The 18,053-nt window shown below is 31.6% G+C and overlaps 1 long non-coding RNA gene across 1 annotated transcript in view; it reads right to left on the bottom strand.

Annotated features, from left to right (window-relative positions):
* Positions 1-18,053, bottom strand: part of LOC136989964 (uncharacterized) — a 155,119-nt gene that overhangs the window by 42,499 nt on the left and 94,567 nt on the right. The window contains exon 2 of the long non-coding RNA XR_010882982.1: positions 13,363-13,538. This is a non-coding gene — a long non-coding RNA (uncharacterized lncRNA). The remainder of the gene's footprint in view (positions 1-13,362; positions 13,539-18,053) is intronic.

Raw genomic sequence — 18,053 nt, 5'->3', positions numbered from 1 at the left:
TAAAAAAATAATTTATGTGAAAATGAAATTATAGATTAAAGAGCGACGAGAAAAGATATTTTTCATCTAATTAATCAACAATTTTTGACAAGTGGCGCCGAAATGACGAAAATAAAAACCGCTCCGAACTACCCGCAGCTCTGTGATTTGCTCTAAGCAATCAGCTAAATAAATAAGGAAAAAATAATGTGTATATATATATATATATTTTACTCTAATGTTTCGATTATTTTTACAAATATAAACTCTATAATACACGGATTAAATAATCCTAAATAAAATCTAAAATTAATTATAAAAATACAGATGGAACTAGTATGTGGCGATCGTATTTCTGAGTAATGGAATGCTAAAAAGGGATCTTCGAGTAAACAGGTTGGAAATATTACTGTAAGGTAATATGCCTATTATACGAACATATTATGCATGTAGAGCCTATCCATATAAAGTTTACTTCGGGTTTTATAGGGCTTAAAATAGATTTACTGTTAGATAAACCTTTATAATCTAACCTATAAATGTACTCCAGACATTCCGTACTTCTAAGAAAATCTTTCGTACAGCAACTCGAGTACTGTACATGATGTTTTATTCCGAGTAACTAATATTCTGATGTGTATTATTCATGCCATTGCGAACAGATATAGTCTATTAAATAGTAGATAAAAGTTATTATCGATTTTTTTCTTAATTAATTACCGCTTTGCTTTCAAAAGCAATCAAAATCTCGCTATATCATCATCACGAAATTATTTAATCCACCATTATTAGCTTATTAAAATCAAAATTAACTCTAATCAATTAGATCAATTCTAATAAGGATTTATTTAAAACAAAGAACCGACCTATCAAACTGTAAATTAGTATTTTATAAGAATAGAAATTAAATTATTATAATAATTTTCGTTAAGAATTAATGCTTAATCAATCATTTAAGTTTATAAAATAATTAATTATTCATACGATAAGTTAAATAAGAGATAAAAATTAAATAAAATAATGAAAGAGAGAATTTTATATTCTATAAAATAAAGGAAAACAAGAATTGTTGTTCTATTATATTGTAGTTTTTTTTTAAATATTTAAATGGAAAAAATGCGATTTCGTATATTCTAAGCATAAATATCGTACTTTATCTTTTATATAAGATAAACAATTCGAAAGCATTTCCTTGCAAACCAATCTTTCGATCCCAGAGGACAAATAAGACAAACTGCACGAAGTAGATCTCCGAAGTCTTTATTACAAGAATTTCATCAACGAAAACTTAGTAATTTCATCTAACGTTGTGTTGACGGTGAGATTGCAGAGGAAGGCTATAAGACCCCAGGGTTTTCTGCCACTACTAGTACATTATGTAGATGACATGTACAGTATATATGCAAGAGAGGAAAGGGTCCAGAATACATTATGGACGAAGCATTATCGCGCTTCTTTTTTATACTACCGGGTATAATTTCTACCCACAAACTTATTTTAAAATTTAAAACACCGAGGTCAATTTCACTCTTCACTATAGAGATACAGGTAAAAGTGCCCGAGGAGTGTACGGACATAAACATGGTAAACAGCCTTCGTTCCCCATTTACACCCGACTTTTATACCAACTTCGGGTAATGAGTGTTTTAGGTTACGTCTTTTTCACGCGTGTTTTTCATCAAACCAATTTCTAGAACGTATCTAATGAAACTAACTTTTAATTTATTTACGCTATCATCATTAAAGAAACATCGAGTAAGTAATGATAATCACTTCCTCAAGTGTTATAAACCAGTTTCCTGTAACTCTTTTCGCCAGAAATCTATCGAAAAGTAACCTTCATTCGGATACTCATGTATTATTACCTGTCAGCAAATCAGTATTTTTCTCTTCGAGCAGTATTTAATTTATAGATTTCTCTATAATGTGCAACTTATTTTAATATCAAGTTGCAAATATTCAGCGACATTGCCGACAAAAACAACAATTCAGGAGCCATAAAGCTACAAAACGAAAGGTACAAATTTACTAAAGTTGCCTGTAAAATGCAAGCTACGAAGTAAAAACTACAAAACCACAAAGTTAAAGCTATAATGCCACAAGTTATAAAGTTAAAGCTACAAAAGTAAAAGCTAAAAAAAGTCACAAACCTCAAAATTGAAGTTGTAAAGTCAGAGAGTTAAAGTCACTAGCAACTAGCTACAGTATTCGCTAATATATGATAGTTTAGTTTATATAAAATCAAATAAAAAATACGAAAAAGATTCAAACAGTGAGAACTAATAAATATTTCAGTTTTTTCTGTTCTTTTTAACGAATTTTTCAGCAGGAAAATCAAGTTATATTTATTGTTTCGATCTATGTAAAGTGAGTATCCAGTTAATAGAGAAAAGATCAATTGGCCATATAGTGTGTCTAGCTGTTAGAATACAATACAGTCTATACAAAAATGTCCACGAGAGACTTACATAAAACAATCGTAGGAGCAGATGTGCCGAAAATTTATCGTCTTCTCCACCTCCCGTGTCGTAAAAGTGCATGCCGGGATATTTATAACCATAGACGATCGTAATTCAACAGCTTTCAATTTGCTATCACAAATGGTCGACAGAAAACAGTGAAAAAAACTTTACGAGAACGAATTAATTCGTAACACTTTCGTTACGAATTAACTCTCGACGTTCTAGAGAAGATTCAGCAAGTTCTAGAGAAGATTTAACAACTTTTGATTCGTTTCGGAAGTCGCAAAACTATCGAGTTCCTTATTTAAGAGAGCTAAATCGTTCGTAATGATATTGCTGTCATTAGTACTGTACATATGACTATAGTCAGTAACTCGTACGGGAAGATGTCAAGTAGCCTGGATAATACCAACTAAATCATTGTAATGGTACAAGCGCGACGGTTATTACTTCCGTACACAACTAAGCAATTTTTATATAGTCGCAATTTGATTCGCCTTTTATATATATATATATTTATTTATAAATAATCTAGAGGAAGAAATAAGTGGCTTAATATTTAAATTTTGAACCTTTAAAACACCGTTAAAAATCGATTTTTAACAGTTAAAGGATAATTTATTCTAACGGTTAAAAATGTTAATCGTTAGAATAAACCGTCGTTAAAACTAGAAACGATCGAAAATGAAAGTGATAATTCATGCAAAATTTCATACAACGTCCAGGAAGATAAATGGACTTTAGTTGCAACCCTATATCTCCTCAGATCGATCGTTCATCAACCGATGATTGAAACTGTAAGAGAGAGACGTGTGGGTAAACACTGCGAGAGATAGAAAGTCGACTATTATTGACACTAAACTCTATCATACACTAACAAACGAATTCGAGAATCGACCGTTGACTCAACGAAAATATTGTACCTTATATTCGCTATTAGACACATTCGATAATTGAATTTCTCGGCTAAGTTGCCCCTCGAAACAAGGCTAATTAAATATGCTAATACCTACTATCCTTTTCCAACAGCTTCATTAATAGACTTGTCGCTTTGACAAGATTCAATTCACAAGCTACTCGAATGACAAGCTAACATTAAGACACGCCAAGGACAAAGCACATCAAGTTGATCACATGATTCGAAGAGGAAGAGATACCAAGACGCGGCGGGAATTCTGTCAGTCAAAAGCGAAGACTCGTGGAACGATCAATATGTACCCAGTCATCTTCTGGTACGTCTTGGTAGCTCGACTGTCAACAAAACAGTGGAATGTGTTTAGCACAAGCTTCACTCTTTGAGTGACAGCCAGATATGAATATAAGGTTAGACAGTTTGTCAAATGACAGACTGGCTTATTTAGTAATGAAGCAACGAACGTTAATCCCTCTTCTAGCATTGGCCTAACTGTAAACACAATTACTAAAGTGTATACATCCTACCTGTGATAATTATAAAGGATTTAAACGGATCGCATATATATTCGATTGTTAAGATCATCTTGGAATTCTTAATTAATTACCACTGTTTCTGCATTCAATTAATTAGACTCTTCCATTTCCTCCGAAGACAGAATGAGAAAAAGAAATTTGTTTATTGATGTTTCGTTTCGATGTCTCTATTTATTAATGTCGAAAGATGGAGTCTTAAGTCGTTGCTTTAATAAGAATTCGCGTGCAGGAAAGTATTTTCATTAGTAGTGAAAATAAACCAATCTTAAAGCTATCGAATTTCAGTAGTCAATCTCGGTGTTTAATTTAGCAAGGCAAGGGAAGCCCGAGAACATTTTAATAATGCAGTCAATAGAGAGTGATCAAAGGAAGACGGACACGAAGCTTATATTCAGAGAACGAATGATGAATGAACTTCATATGGAAACGAGCAGCTACAAGCGACCAAACCGACTGAACTAAGCTGTCACCACAGTCTGGAAAGTAATGAGAAAAAATGTACGGACAGTAATGAAAAGATATTGAAAGGAGGATGTGATTATACTTAATGAAAAATCTATGGAAAGACTACGTTGAGATAAAAGAGGCACGAGATAGGCGAATCTTCCTCGGGCGTAGGACCAGTCATTAGAATCTTCTTGGTTTTTGGACCCCAATCGACGGAAGTTTACGAGATGAATACGGCGATTAATTATTCGCTTTCTGTTATTTTTTTTTATTGTTAAAAGTTTCTCAAATAAAATTTTATCGAAACCTGTACGAATGAGAAAAAAATTGAAGTTTTTTTATATAAAAAAATGGAAAAAACACGAACGCATACATTACGTTGTAGTAAATCTTTACGCCCTTTCTGAATGTGGCTCATAAAAGTATCTAAGGCAGTGCAATAGTTTAGGAAACTTTCCAACTTGCCTTCCTACATGTTACGTATATTGAAGTTCTTGCGTAGAAACATCAATCGTGCATAAGGCTAGCTGTGACACACAAATGAATGTTTTTCTCTTCGAGAAGCTTGGTCATGCACACAATTTACCGCTACCATTATTCATGGAGACTACTTACAAGCTCTGCACAGATGGCTTTGTCTCCAATCCGATGCCAGTACTTTCATACTTCTCTTTCCTATATTGGTCGCAGTGATTATCTTACAACAAATAACAAATAATTTTAGCACTAGAAACTTTTTCTAATTTGTAACATAAAACAAACAAAGACGGAAAGAAACAGCAATAAATAAATAAATAAATAAATAAATAATAATAATAATCCAATAAAGTAATTTCTTTACTAATTTATTCAAAAAAGGCCGGAAAATGGAGTGAAGAAAAGAAAAAATTCAATAAATATTAAGTAAAAGAGGGAAAACAGAAGAGAAACAAAGGTACGAAAGCGTAATGTCGGATAAAACAAAACTGATGTTGATGACTCTAGACATATTCGGAAGAAATTGAATTATAATACGATAGGAAGCATCTAAAATCGTACGTCATACATGGCAAACAGAACATTCCGTCAAAGATTAATAGCGTCATTGAAAAATGCGCCAAAAATCATTGTTTACTCGATGTCCAACATCGCATTCCGAGCGATGCAATGTTCAAAGCTGAGAAAATATGCTTTGAAATGATTATTAAACTAAAAGAATTAAATAAATCATAAAAAAAACCTAAAGAATTTCTTAAAAAAATTGATTACTAAAATAGGAATCTATTTATTTTATTTGATTTCGAGGATAATATTTCAAAGTTTATGAAATGGAAGAAACTTGTCAAATATTATCGATTTATAATATCAAAAGCTACGGACTGCTTTATATTGATTCCTCCTAGAGGTTATAAAAGGAAAAAAAATCAAGTTTTCTGGATATATAGAGGTTGTACTATCATTAAAAGTGGTCCATTAAGAATAGATTTCGAGTAGGAAGATTGGAGTGTGGTTTAGAGACGACCTCGAGTTATTGATAGATCGAATATTGTCAAAACTGCGACGAATGTTTCAGATATAAAAGTTGAATAAGTCATATTAATACGTCTTTAAAATATTTACAACTAGTCGACTTCCTCTTTCAACAAATGAATAAAATATAAACAAGAATGCGAACGATTCAGTTTGAGTTGGATTCTAATCCCTTTGGCACACTTTACTCTACCCAAAGCTGATAAACATTGAAAACAATGTTTCGCTGGGATCGTTAATGTTAATCTCTCTGTATAAACAGAGTAAGGTATGCTTCGTTAGGTTAACTACAAATTTCTGAAGGCCCTACCGACCCGGATTCTTAGGAGGGATTTTTCTCTCTCGTTCACTGAAAATACCATTAATTACTAATTAGGTAAGGTTCCCGCAGGGATGTAGTTGATGTCCCCCTCGAGACAGAATGATGAAGAGTGATTCACCTCCTCCTATGACAACTGGACTCGAGTCTAACAGCGGGTGTGCGAGAAACAATATAGATGCAGTCAGTAATTACGCAAAGGACAAGGGAGGTTCTACTGCTAATACCCTGTACCCAAAGTCCATTTTCAAGGTCAAATGGGATTATTATTATTGTTACTATTACATGTTTCAATAACGTCCCACACTTCACTCGAGCATAGTTACAACTTATAATAAACGAGGTAATATATCAGAGCTTACTTTTTAATTTAATGATCCTCAGAATTCATTACCATATTAATAATTTGATGCTTGCTTTCTATATTAAGTTTTTCGTCGTTTCTTTTTTGTATCTATCGTATTGCAACGAAAACATTTTCTGCTCTTAGTTTTCTTTGCAAGAAGAAAAAAGATTATTATCCTATTAGTCTTATTAAAAACACTTTCTTTTAATTAGATTTATTAAGTACTTAATGTTAATAATTAATTAAAAAGGAATCAGCATTTTTTTTTTCGTAGCAGATAAGTGAAAAGGGAATTTAAAAACTAAGAAAGATGATAGTTTAGCCCGGAGGATCCATTACACAATAGCGGAGTGTCTTTCTTTTGATGAGTTGCAAAGGAAACATTGAAGTTAGTGATGTATAGTTGAAGGATGCAAGCAACAATCGCCTGTCAAATGTCTTGTGACTTCAGGCTAAAAATGATGATAGATTACTAATGGGAGTGTGAGAAATTTAGCTAGCCCCAGGCTCCTTCTCAGACAGTTTAACTCAGTGGCGAATATCTAAAAGTAAATGAAAGTCGGTGTTGTTCTTAAATATAATGAAATCCTCTTTGTAAAGAATTCCTTTTTCGTAGCTCTTCCGACTATTGAATTCGAATAAAAACTCATTAAAAACTCGTAACGTTAACATAATTTGGTATTTTAATACCGGGTATTAACATAAATTTTAAATTAGCCTATTAGCAAAGCTCATTAAATCTGTAATCTTAAAATGGTCTTATGTTAGCAAACAGTTTTCAGATAAACTATAGACTTATCAATTCTAATCCATTTTGTACACTTTACTAAATTCCCTGATAAGGTGCGCTCGTATTGTTAAATATTTTAAAAATAAATATTTTAAGAACAGAATACTTTTAAGGTAAAATTTCAACTAATAATATTTGGTGTGTAGATTAAATATTCAGAAAAAAAAAACCTTTGCTTCTTCAAAATTTTCATATTTTAGCACAAGTTTCCTTAAAATTTTTAACGAAATTTTATTTTCTTCTTTTCTATTTTAATGCACGAATTGAATGAACGTTTATATATAAAAACTCCCAGTGTTTTTTATTATAAATCAAAAATCTAAATACACAATATGAATGATTTAGTATACGAATTAAACATTCGAAAAACAAAATCCCCAGTGTTTTAGAAACAAAATAAAAAAAAGTCTAGATATACAACGTGAAAGATTCCATATAAACGATGGTTGTTATGATAGGCTTTAAGAGGAAGAAAATCTGTCGAATGGTACACAGAACTCTTGGGTCATTGGGCAAGTCTGCCTCCATTGGTGGATGCTGAGAATTAATTGCCTAGAGCTTAGTCGTTGCTTGCTACCAATAAATTCCCCGTCAGAAACCGGATTAAACTAGCAGAGATCTTAGTTCATTCCAATTAAATAAATCAAGATTAGTATTTTAGTTCTTTTTGACTTATTCAACTAATTGATGTAATTATGCCTACAGCAAATTCTCTTGTAAAACAGAGCATCATAATGTAAAACTTTCAAAGTTAAGCTATTTCGCAAGGTAATTAAGGCCAATGGGAGTTCTATTTTTAACCAAATTGAGTCTAAATCGATAAATTTACGTCACCATTATTTAAAGTGTAAGCAACGTAATTTAGATCCTCCTTTTATAGCTTATTATATTGGTGCTTTAACGTTACAAAGGGCGTGATGAATTTTATAAATGCTTTTATTTTCATAAATATTCATATCTAGCATTGTTATATTCATAATTTTTTATTATTATTATTATTATTATAAAATAAGACTTCATTAAAATTAATAAGGTGTAAGTTTATTAAAATATTTTTAAAATTCTCTTATAAATCCAATCACGTTATTAATATTCTTGTCGGATTAAAAATGTTGTATAAAATGCTAAAAATAACAATAAAAAATGTGACGTTTCTGAAATTGGAAAAATAATATCCTTCTTTTTTTTTATTAAAGAACATCAATAAAAATATTTGTCAATATCGAAAAAAATAACATTTTATTACTATATTTTTTCTACATTTAAATTCATAATTAAAAATATCCTTAAGTTGAAATTAAATTTAATATATTTATAATAAAAAATTGATGAAAAAAAATCAATTTATATGCCTCTTTACTCCTATTGAAAAACCATTGCGAATATTGAAATAAATTTGTGTGTGTGTGTGTGTGTGTGTGTGTGTAAAGAAAAGCGAATTATCTTTTATACAAATTTGTTAAATTTATAAAAGATTTTAAATTGTTTTCTTTTTTTCAGTCCTAAAATAAATCGAAAGAGGAATATTTGCCCTTTTGATCTGTCAGTATATGTGCCTTTCAGAAGCGATATCCATCTTCCCAACCTCCTTTCAATATTAACGCTTGAATGGCTACCCATGTGACCCTTGAGCATCCCTTCACGTCTCACAACCGAACTCTATAGTTTGGATTTACTATAAAGTCAATGCACTAAGCTAAGAAAATGTTACACTAAAGTCGAACTCTATTTTAGAACAATGTTTATTTTCAAAATATCATTTGCGCACTTCTAAAAATAAACATTTCAAAATTAATTTATCTAAGAATAAACTATTAGTTTTTCACTTCGATATATTATATCATACATTTTATATTTTCCAATTTAAAAAAAAATTAAAAAAAAAAAAAACTATTCGACTTGATTAAATTTCGAAACGATTTAAGCAAAAGAAGAAATGATATTTTATAGCAAGCTTATCAATGTTATTTATTTCTCACTCCATTAGTTCTATTGTACATTTATACAAATATTTTTCTATATTTTTCTAAATAATAATAATATTTCACGAAATATTTGGTCTATATCTTTCATGCCATTAACTAATTGTATTCAATCCATTCCTCCATATTTTTCTTCGAGTTTTATCGCACAAAAATCTATTTCTCACAGCTTATATTACATTTGTTCGTCAATGAACTTTTTCATTTTACGTATACTGATAAAAGAATCTGTTCTTTTCATCTTTTTTTTTTTAAATAGAAACATATTTTCATCTTAGTATAGACGTAACCAGATAATGATCGCATCCAATCTAGGTGCTCGGTATCAAACGATGTACTTTTTCAGATACTTCTCACACGTCTATGAAAAACTCTATGGCTGATACGGAATTAAGTCTTTCAGATCAATAAAACTATGAAGATTCTTTACTAGAATTAGAAATTTATTCCTATTCTTCTAAAAAATATATATACTTTTGCAATTTTTCTAATAAAAATTGCATCATCTTTACAACTATATTCGCTTATTTACAGTAGAAATAAACCTGGATTTATGAAATTATTTATAAAATATTACAGAAATATTTATTTATTATTATTTTTTACATTTTCCTAATAGAAAATTTCACTAAAAATATAATTTTTTCTGAATAAAAATAGTATCGCAATTGAAAAGTTTTTTTTTTTTAAAGAAAAATCATTCATTATAAATCTTTTGTTACCAAAAAAAAAAAGTAGAAAGAATAATTTTTAATCATTCGACGTAAGAAATTTTCAAAAAAAATTATTCTGTTTTTAATTATTTTTTTTAAAATTCTGAATTGGAAACGTACAAAACCAGGTTTTTTTTTTAAAAAAATCAATTTTATCCAACGTAAATCGGTTATTTTTAGAAAAATGTTTTAATTCAATGTTCTTATTCATTGAGAGAAAATTTTTGTAATAAATAACATAATACATATTTAAAAAATTTTTATTTTTATGATAATATTGAATAAATTCTTCATCTTTAAACGTACTACGTTACGGCTTGAAAAATATACATATTTTTTAAAAAAGCAATATCTAGAGAAATGCGCAACCTTATGCAAATATTTGAGAAGATAGAATATAAATTAAATTACTTGAAAACTAATTTTAAAGATTAAATAATTAGTTTAGAATCATTTATACAAGATTTACAAAATTTAAATATTATTAAATTTTATTTAATTATTATATTATATATATATATATATACAGTATATATATTAGAAAAAAGTATTCTCACTTTAAACTTCGAACTGGAAGCAATTACAGAACATTGCATCAATCTATCAAATTTGTAAGCTTATAAAAATATTAAAATAAATGTAATAAACTTTAAATTTATAATTAATTTATCTGTAAATTAAATGTACGCGTGTATTCATTATGTTTGTTTTTTCTTGTTGTTGTTGTTGTTGTTGGGGAAATGAATACAGTAGAGAGTAAAGAAGAGGAAAAAAGTTATTGCAGGTAGAATTAAAGTTTATATTTGCAAATTAAACAAGAGGAAACTTGAAAATTTTGTGCAAAGTGCAAAATTTAATCCAGAATGGAAACTGATGGATCAATGTGAGAAGTACAGACAATAACAAAAGAGGGAGAGGAGAAGCTTATTGCGAAAACTGTGATGAATTCATCAACGCTTCAAATACCAGCTCGGTCAAACTAAGGGCGTAATGAAAGGGTGGAGTGAGCCGACGACAATTCGTGCAATTTAATATTTACTTTCACCGAAATTAATGTTGTATATGTCTATAGTAGAGAGAATTGTTAATGAATTCTCAACAATTCGCGATATATCACGGTACTGACAACCTCGATCTACTGTAAAACTTGGATACGATTACCAGGTTACTGCTATTCTTTCCACGTTTCTAGTTACCGACCGGTGTAGCTGTTGTTGACAGGTAACTAGCCAGAACGTGGCTTCAATGTCAATCGAATGTAACTCGCGTAGTGCTACTGCTGCTGCTGCTGCTGCTGCTGCTGCTTCTGCTACTAGTACTACGGTCGAATGGAAGACATTGCAATTTCCTAATTGATTGAAACGTCGCGTCTTTGAAGGAGTCAAAGTTCGACTTTCCATCTTCGTTGCAATATATGTGAATGAATGGTAAAGGAACGATTTCTTTTATGAGGAAAATAAGAAAATTTTCTTCATTGCCGGTAATCAAAGATGGGAGATCTTTCATTCATAGATCCATATTATCTCCGTTAATGACAGATCGACGACATCCTTTACTGTCCTAATGATCCTGGCTCGGTCATTTTCTAGTTCATGAAATGTAATTCCTCCCTAGCTAATTGTGCAGCCATCCTTTCAACGACCTACGTCATCACGAGAACTACATTAATGAAACACTGGATCTTTTAAGCTTTTATTTAAACGTTTCAGGTAGATACGACTCCTTTCTAACCATTTAGCTAACAGATACGAGCCTTATCTGGTTAAAATCTATCGTGACAAATCGAGCAGGTAACTGCCAACATACAAACACTAGGGTATCCTTTCTTTTTTCTAGCCATCTTCCCATCCAGACACGTAACTCCTATCAATGATCGAAGGAGGATTTGTGATGATTTCTTCACTAACGACACCATTACTGACGGATCGAGAAACTAACTCCCTATTGTTAAATGTACAGATAATGATGACAGACCTACTCTATCTTGGTTATGAACCAAAAGATAATTTAGTAGAAGTTAATCAACATTTTTATACGATTATCGATCTTATTTGATCGCTGGAAAATCACCATAATTTTATTCATTTTTTTTTTTTAAATTTAAAGAAAAGAAAATTTTTACTTTTAAAATAACCCAAATTATCGGCACTTGAAGGATATAATATCGAGAATGGAAGAATTTCTTTATTATGGTAACGTTAAATCAACTTTGTATGGAATTATATCGGTAATGATTAATGTCTTGGAAGATAATTCTTTTGGTTTTTAGGAAAAGGGCTTAAATAATGAGGATAAATGTGTCGAGCTGAATCACCTGAACGGATATGATTCAGTAGATTTGGAAGACAGTCGAAAAGAATGATCTGCGGATGTTACGCAACATTAACATCCATTCCATCATCATTACCATCCGAAGCTAGTTCTCTCTTCTTCCCACCAGATGCGCCCAATCATGGAAAAAAATGGAAAAATGGAGAAAACTCTTTCAATAAAAACACTATTTAAGTAGAAAATTATAGTTTCTACAACAACATAATTAATATTTACAAAAATATTTCAAAACATTCCATCTTCTGAGCGAAGATTTACATCGATTAAAGATCGATTCGAATTCACACGCGAACCTTTAAATACGAGTTTTATTAAATTTATTTTTTAAAAAAATGAATGAACGATACTTTAAGAATATTTTCTTATTAAAAAGTTTTAAATTTTTCAAACATTTTTAAAAATAAAAAAGAAAAAAAAAAAGAAATGAACCTTCCATAAAACACCAGAGTCAAAAATCCTTTAATTCATAAAAACGTAAAAAGAAAAAAAAAATAGATTTTGCATAAAGTAAATAAACGTTTCTTAGTAATACGATCCGATTCTTAATGCTTTCCAGACTAAATAGAAAGTAAAAGAAAAATATTGCATAACGTCCTTCAATTAGAATCATCACATTTCTCTGTTCTTTATAGCAGATGTACTGTACTTTGACAAGAGGAGGGAGGAGAAAAAAAAGTCGAAAACTTAAACACGTGATGTCCATCTTGCAGATAACGTTGACGGAAAAACTGCCGGGAAATTTAAACTAGGATTATTTGATTTTTTGACAAGTAAAACAAAATTTTACAAATGAGAAAAGACCGTATTCTTTCTTTCTTTCTTTTCTTTTTTGATCAATCTTTAGCACGAAGAAAAGTATTTTGTTGGGACGATCTACTCTAAATCAAACGAGAGATCTGAGAAGGGATGGTTGTCGTTATCGTAAATACTATATTAAACGCATTGATGTTTATTGCTTGAGTAATACGATAGGGTCGTCTTATATTAACTTAGGTTTAAAATAAAATGGTTTTGTAAAGTAGTTAAACCACTCACCAAACTACTTTCCTCTGAACTATAGGAGAGCTGCTACTGGCTGTCGGTTTTGCAGGAAACTAGAACGTCGAAACAACCGTTCTGTGTCGAGCAGACTCTAGTTTCTACACCCGTCACGTGTTGCCATCTGGCGTCGACGATTATCAACATTCGGATGGATTTTTTGTAGGAACCACCTAAATCATTAAAATGCAAGAAATTCAATTAGAAATATTACTCGATGCCTATAGAGTAACGTAACTAGAAACTAGCCTATATTTAACAATTCATAAATCATTTTTATATTTTATTTCCATTGTTTATTTTATATGACCCCGTTTTATTACTTCAATTTTACTGTTTTTTCCCCGCTTCTTATATTATATCGCCTAAAATACCGAATGAGATACAAATTTGGATTTTTTTTAATATTACAGATTTCTACTTTAGTGTTTATTAACATAATTCAAACAGTTTTTCTTATAAAAAATAAAATAAAATAATTTTAGAAATTAAAAGACGTACTTTTTTTTCCCTTGAATACAACGTTCGAAAAAGAAAAAATACGCATTAAATTTTTATAAAAATTTATTTTTTTTTTATAAGATAAATAAATCTTAAATCATCCGGATTTCAATAGGATTAACGAGATAACTGATTTAAAGTGCTTTAAAAATTAGTGCTGAGGATGATTTATGTACGAAATGTCGTAATAAAGATAATGTAGTTCTTAACAGAGAAAAAAAAAAACTTTTTTAAACCATATATCTTCTTTTTTATTGTTAACTAAATAGGGTAAAACAGGGAGGAAACGTGCATCCATTCATAAATTTCAATAGCTTTAAAACAGTATATATGTATATTTTTAAAAATATATTACTCACGAAAAAAAAGAATTAAAAGTTATTTTTGAATAATAAATTATAATAAAACTTAAAATAATTGTTAAAATAAGAATTTTTTACGAAGTTTTCCAACCGTAAAAAAGTAACAAAGATACGACAATAATTATTGTTACTGTTATTTAATGCGATTACCATCGAGTTAGAATGGCGTATGTGTATCTTTGAGCATTCCCACTGCAAGACAAACGTCATCTTATCGGTGTTTCGACCATCTAGAAAAACAGCCTTAGGCAAACACACAGCTGTCCTCAGTCGACTTAAATAAACAAGAACGAAGGTGTAAGAGCCTACCTCTCTCTCTCTCTCTTCTCATACGTTAAGAGATAACGTTAGGTAAAAATTCGGTTCGTTTCTTAAATTGAAGATTCACGAAAACGTTCACGCGTCACGCGAGGTTTTTACTCTTTTTTTTCTTTTTTTTTTCTACCCTTTCTCTCGTTCAAACCGCAACTTCACGGTTTCAATTCCGTCTCCGAAGGAGGTGGTCGTTTTCTTGACGTGTGATGTGATGCGCTGGCAATACGCCACCATCAACGCGCCATTCTGCATTTACGAGTTAAAAAAAAAACGTTTTTGCCAGAAACGTTCCGAAAAAAATAATAATAATAACGATAATGTAACGTAAAATCAGTCAATTCTCGTTTGCTTACAAGAAGATTCAATGTTTGCAATGTGATGTTTTCGTTGTTGCAATGTGAAAAAAAATAATAATAAAATTCTGAATGAAATGTTGAATTAGTTTATTCACGTCGACCGTATCCCGAACGAGACTAGTAAATTCTAATTATATCAATTGTTAATTAGTCAATTAGAGAGAATGTAATTAGAAAGCGCAAGAAGAATCAAAACGTAAAAAAGCGATTAGTTGTAATTTGAAAGGATTATGAGTTTCTAATATGGATGTCGTGCCTTGGGCCATTCAATTTCGATGTTTAATTTATAACGAACCGGCGACTTAAAACTGATAAATTTAACATTAAATTTTTAATATTCTTCTTTAATATATATATATATATATATTACTGATTTTTTTAAAACTTACTCTTAGAAAATATTCAAACGGTCAAACGGTTCATACAAGCGCTTACGCGGAAGAGGATTATCTCCAAATCTTTCATTATTTAATTATATTCACTTCAACCGTATCTCAAACAACGCTATCCTATTCAAATAATAATTACGAATTCTAATCTGTTAAGATAATTTTTAGTTTTTGTGAAAAGTATTCTAACTTAGTCACGTTTTGCTGAATAAATTTGAATTTTATCTTTACTGGAGTTTACCCGAAGATAATATTCATAAAGTGTATTTAAGTATAGAAATACTCTTTTTATAGGTTACTCTAGATTGGATCTATTTTAATTAAAAAGACCTTTTCGAGTAACCTGTCAACATTTATGAGAAATCTACTCAGAAATTTGTTTATTAAATTTAAACACGCGATTTCATTAAGTTTCATATATTTTTTTCCGTCCTCCCCTTATTTTCGTTAGTTGGAGAGGGATGCCAATAGCCGAAAACTGTAGAAAAATACATTATTCACATAGTTTTATCGAGTGAAGAAAACATAGAACGAAAGAAAAAAAGACTTATGTGTAAAGCAATGGTGTGGCATATCTACAATGAGCCATATAACTGCGACTTCTTTCCCCTCCCTCCTACTAACTCCGATCGTAAATAAATACGGATAAGTCAAATAGGCGCAACAAGGCGATCAATGGAAACAGGAGAGGTGTCGAAATTCGATATTTTAGATTATCGCAGAGCACCTGTTTATTTCTATGTAGAAAAAAGGAGAGAAATATCAGGAAGCAGAGGTGCGGGAGACACGAGAATTTTCTTAACGACGTTTCACGTTTTGAAGAAGTGGTCGGGCAGAACAATGGGAGAGACCGAATTGGCCAGCACAGAGTGAAGAAAAATCACCGTTATATGTCATAGCTCCGGTATCGGGCTGTTTGAATACAGTTCTAACGGTACTCATTGACCCGCCGTCAATCGATACGGTCTTATCTTGACGTCTAATATCTACCTCGAGGGACGGGAAATGAAGGGTAAGGTTTTTTTCTCTTCTTCTCTCCTGTCGACCGAAATCAATCTTTCATTAAAATGCCAGCTGTCGATAGCTTACCGGAAGTTGGACACTTCCAAACCAGTTTCGACTTCCGTTCGTCTTGGCGCGTGCCCCGAATCTTAGCAAACACCCATTTATTGACTGGAGACCCGGTTATTTCCACCGGTAACCATTGGCAACGGACTTTCTTCTGTCGGGCAACAGCATTCTCTGTCACATGCACCGACTTCTTCCCCTCCTCTTCTCCGAAAGGAACTATCCTCGGCACAATCGAAAATAAACTCTTCCTGTCGTTGCCGTTATCCAAGATACAGTATTCCATCCATTCGTAGCATCATTGGCATAACAACCGTCTGGGGATAAAGTATTTTAATTCTTTTTCACTAAATAACGGTGTTTTAATTGTAATTTTTTTTTTAAAAAAGTTATTTACGAATGATTACTTTCAGTTTATTCCATAGAATTCTGAATAATGGTCCGCTGCGCAAGGATCGCCGAGCCAAACAAACTAAAGTTACCAAGTCTTTTCGGACAAGCTCATTCCTTCGGGAGGTGGGGGAAAACTAAATTATCCTGGAGCTACAGAGACGGAAGAAGAACAAAAAACGTTCCTGGAAACTTCCGTCGAGCCACTTACTAGCCTAGTCGGGTGCACGAGGTTCTCTCTCGTGGGACGAGTCCGAAAATATGCCGGGATGTCATGTATCTTACAGTACTCCATTGGTAAATCCCAGTAGTGAAACTCCCATCAATAATTCATACAGCGGTTACTTTACTAGACCCCGGTTTCTATATAACAAAGTATTGTTTTGCTCTTTCTGCATCGGCACATCATCAGACTAAGACTCTTAAGGAGGATTGCAAAATAAAATCTTTTCGACAGAGTTTCTGTTTCGATCATTGTTATATAGTACCATTTAGATAAGCCAAATACAATCAATACAAAAAAAGCTTCGTTCTTCATTTTTACAAGATACTGTATAATTGATCGGCAACCTCGCGAAGCCGAATTAAATTATTAGCAATATTGACAATAATGCAAATCTGTTGGGAACAGTTATAATAATGATAGCGTGAAGAGCCGACAATGTTTGTCAGGGTCACAAATCAACTGTCACGCGTCAAACATCGCCTCCTTATAATGCCCAAAGAGACAGTTTGTTTACATCCTTAATTAACTCGGCCGCTTCCCTGATTAGATGGCGAAAACTTGGCACTGTGCCAGTTTTTATTAGGCACCAAATGATACCAACTGCAACGTTGGTCTCTAACTGATGGTCAACCATCCACAAAAAATCTAGTTACAATTATTGCACGGTTTTAAGAGCGATCATTCTAACCGATGCAATTAACCCGTGTCCACATAATTTTCTCTTTGCGAACAAGGATCTTCTTACTGATGAAGAGAGGAAACATTCCTCTTTCGTCAAAACCGAAGCAGAAGAAGAATGTATTATTGTGAAAAATCTTCGCTTAAGAAGGATAGGATAATTGGACGAGTGTATTGAAAGCTCGGGATTTAACTTCTTAGGTTGTCTCAAGTAATGAGGCTGGCTCCAGTAAGAGAGGGACACTTTTAACAAAGGTTACTATTTTGTTCGCTTGATGACATTGAAGACTGCCCGAAGGAAGCGGAGGAAGCGGAACTTCTAAAACGAAGCTCGAGGCAAAAGATGCGAGAACTCGGAAGTAAATCAAATCAACTTGGTAGTTGTGATTGTGGCAGCCGACTG

The sequence above is a fragment of the Centruroides vittatus genome, unplaced genomic scaffold (assembly GCF_030686945.1).
Source record: "Centruroides vittatus isolate TY-2023 unplaced genomic scaffold, ASM3068694v2 scaffold_861, whole genome shotgun sequence".
Lineage (NCBI taxonomy): Eukaryota > Metazoa > Arthropoda > Arachnida > Scorpiones > Buthidae > Centruroides > Centruroides vittatus.
Note: the sequence above shows the minus strand (reverse complement) of the source record. Positions and strands in the feature narration are given on the sequence as shown.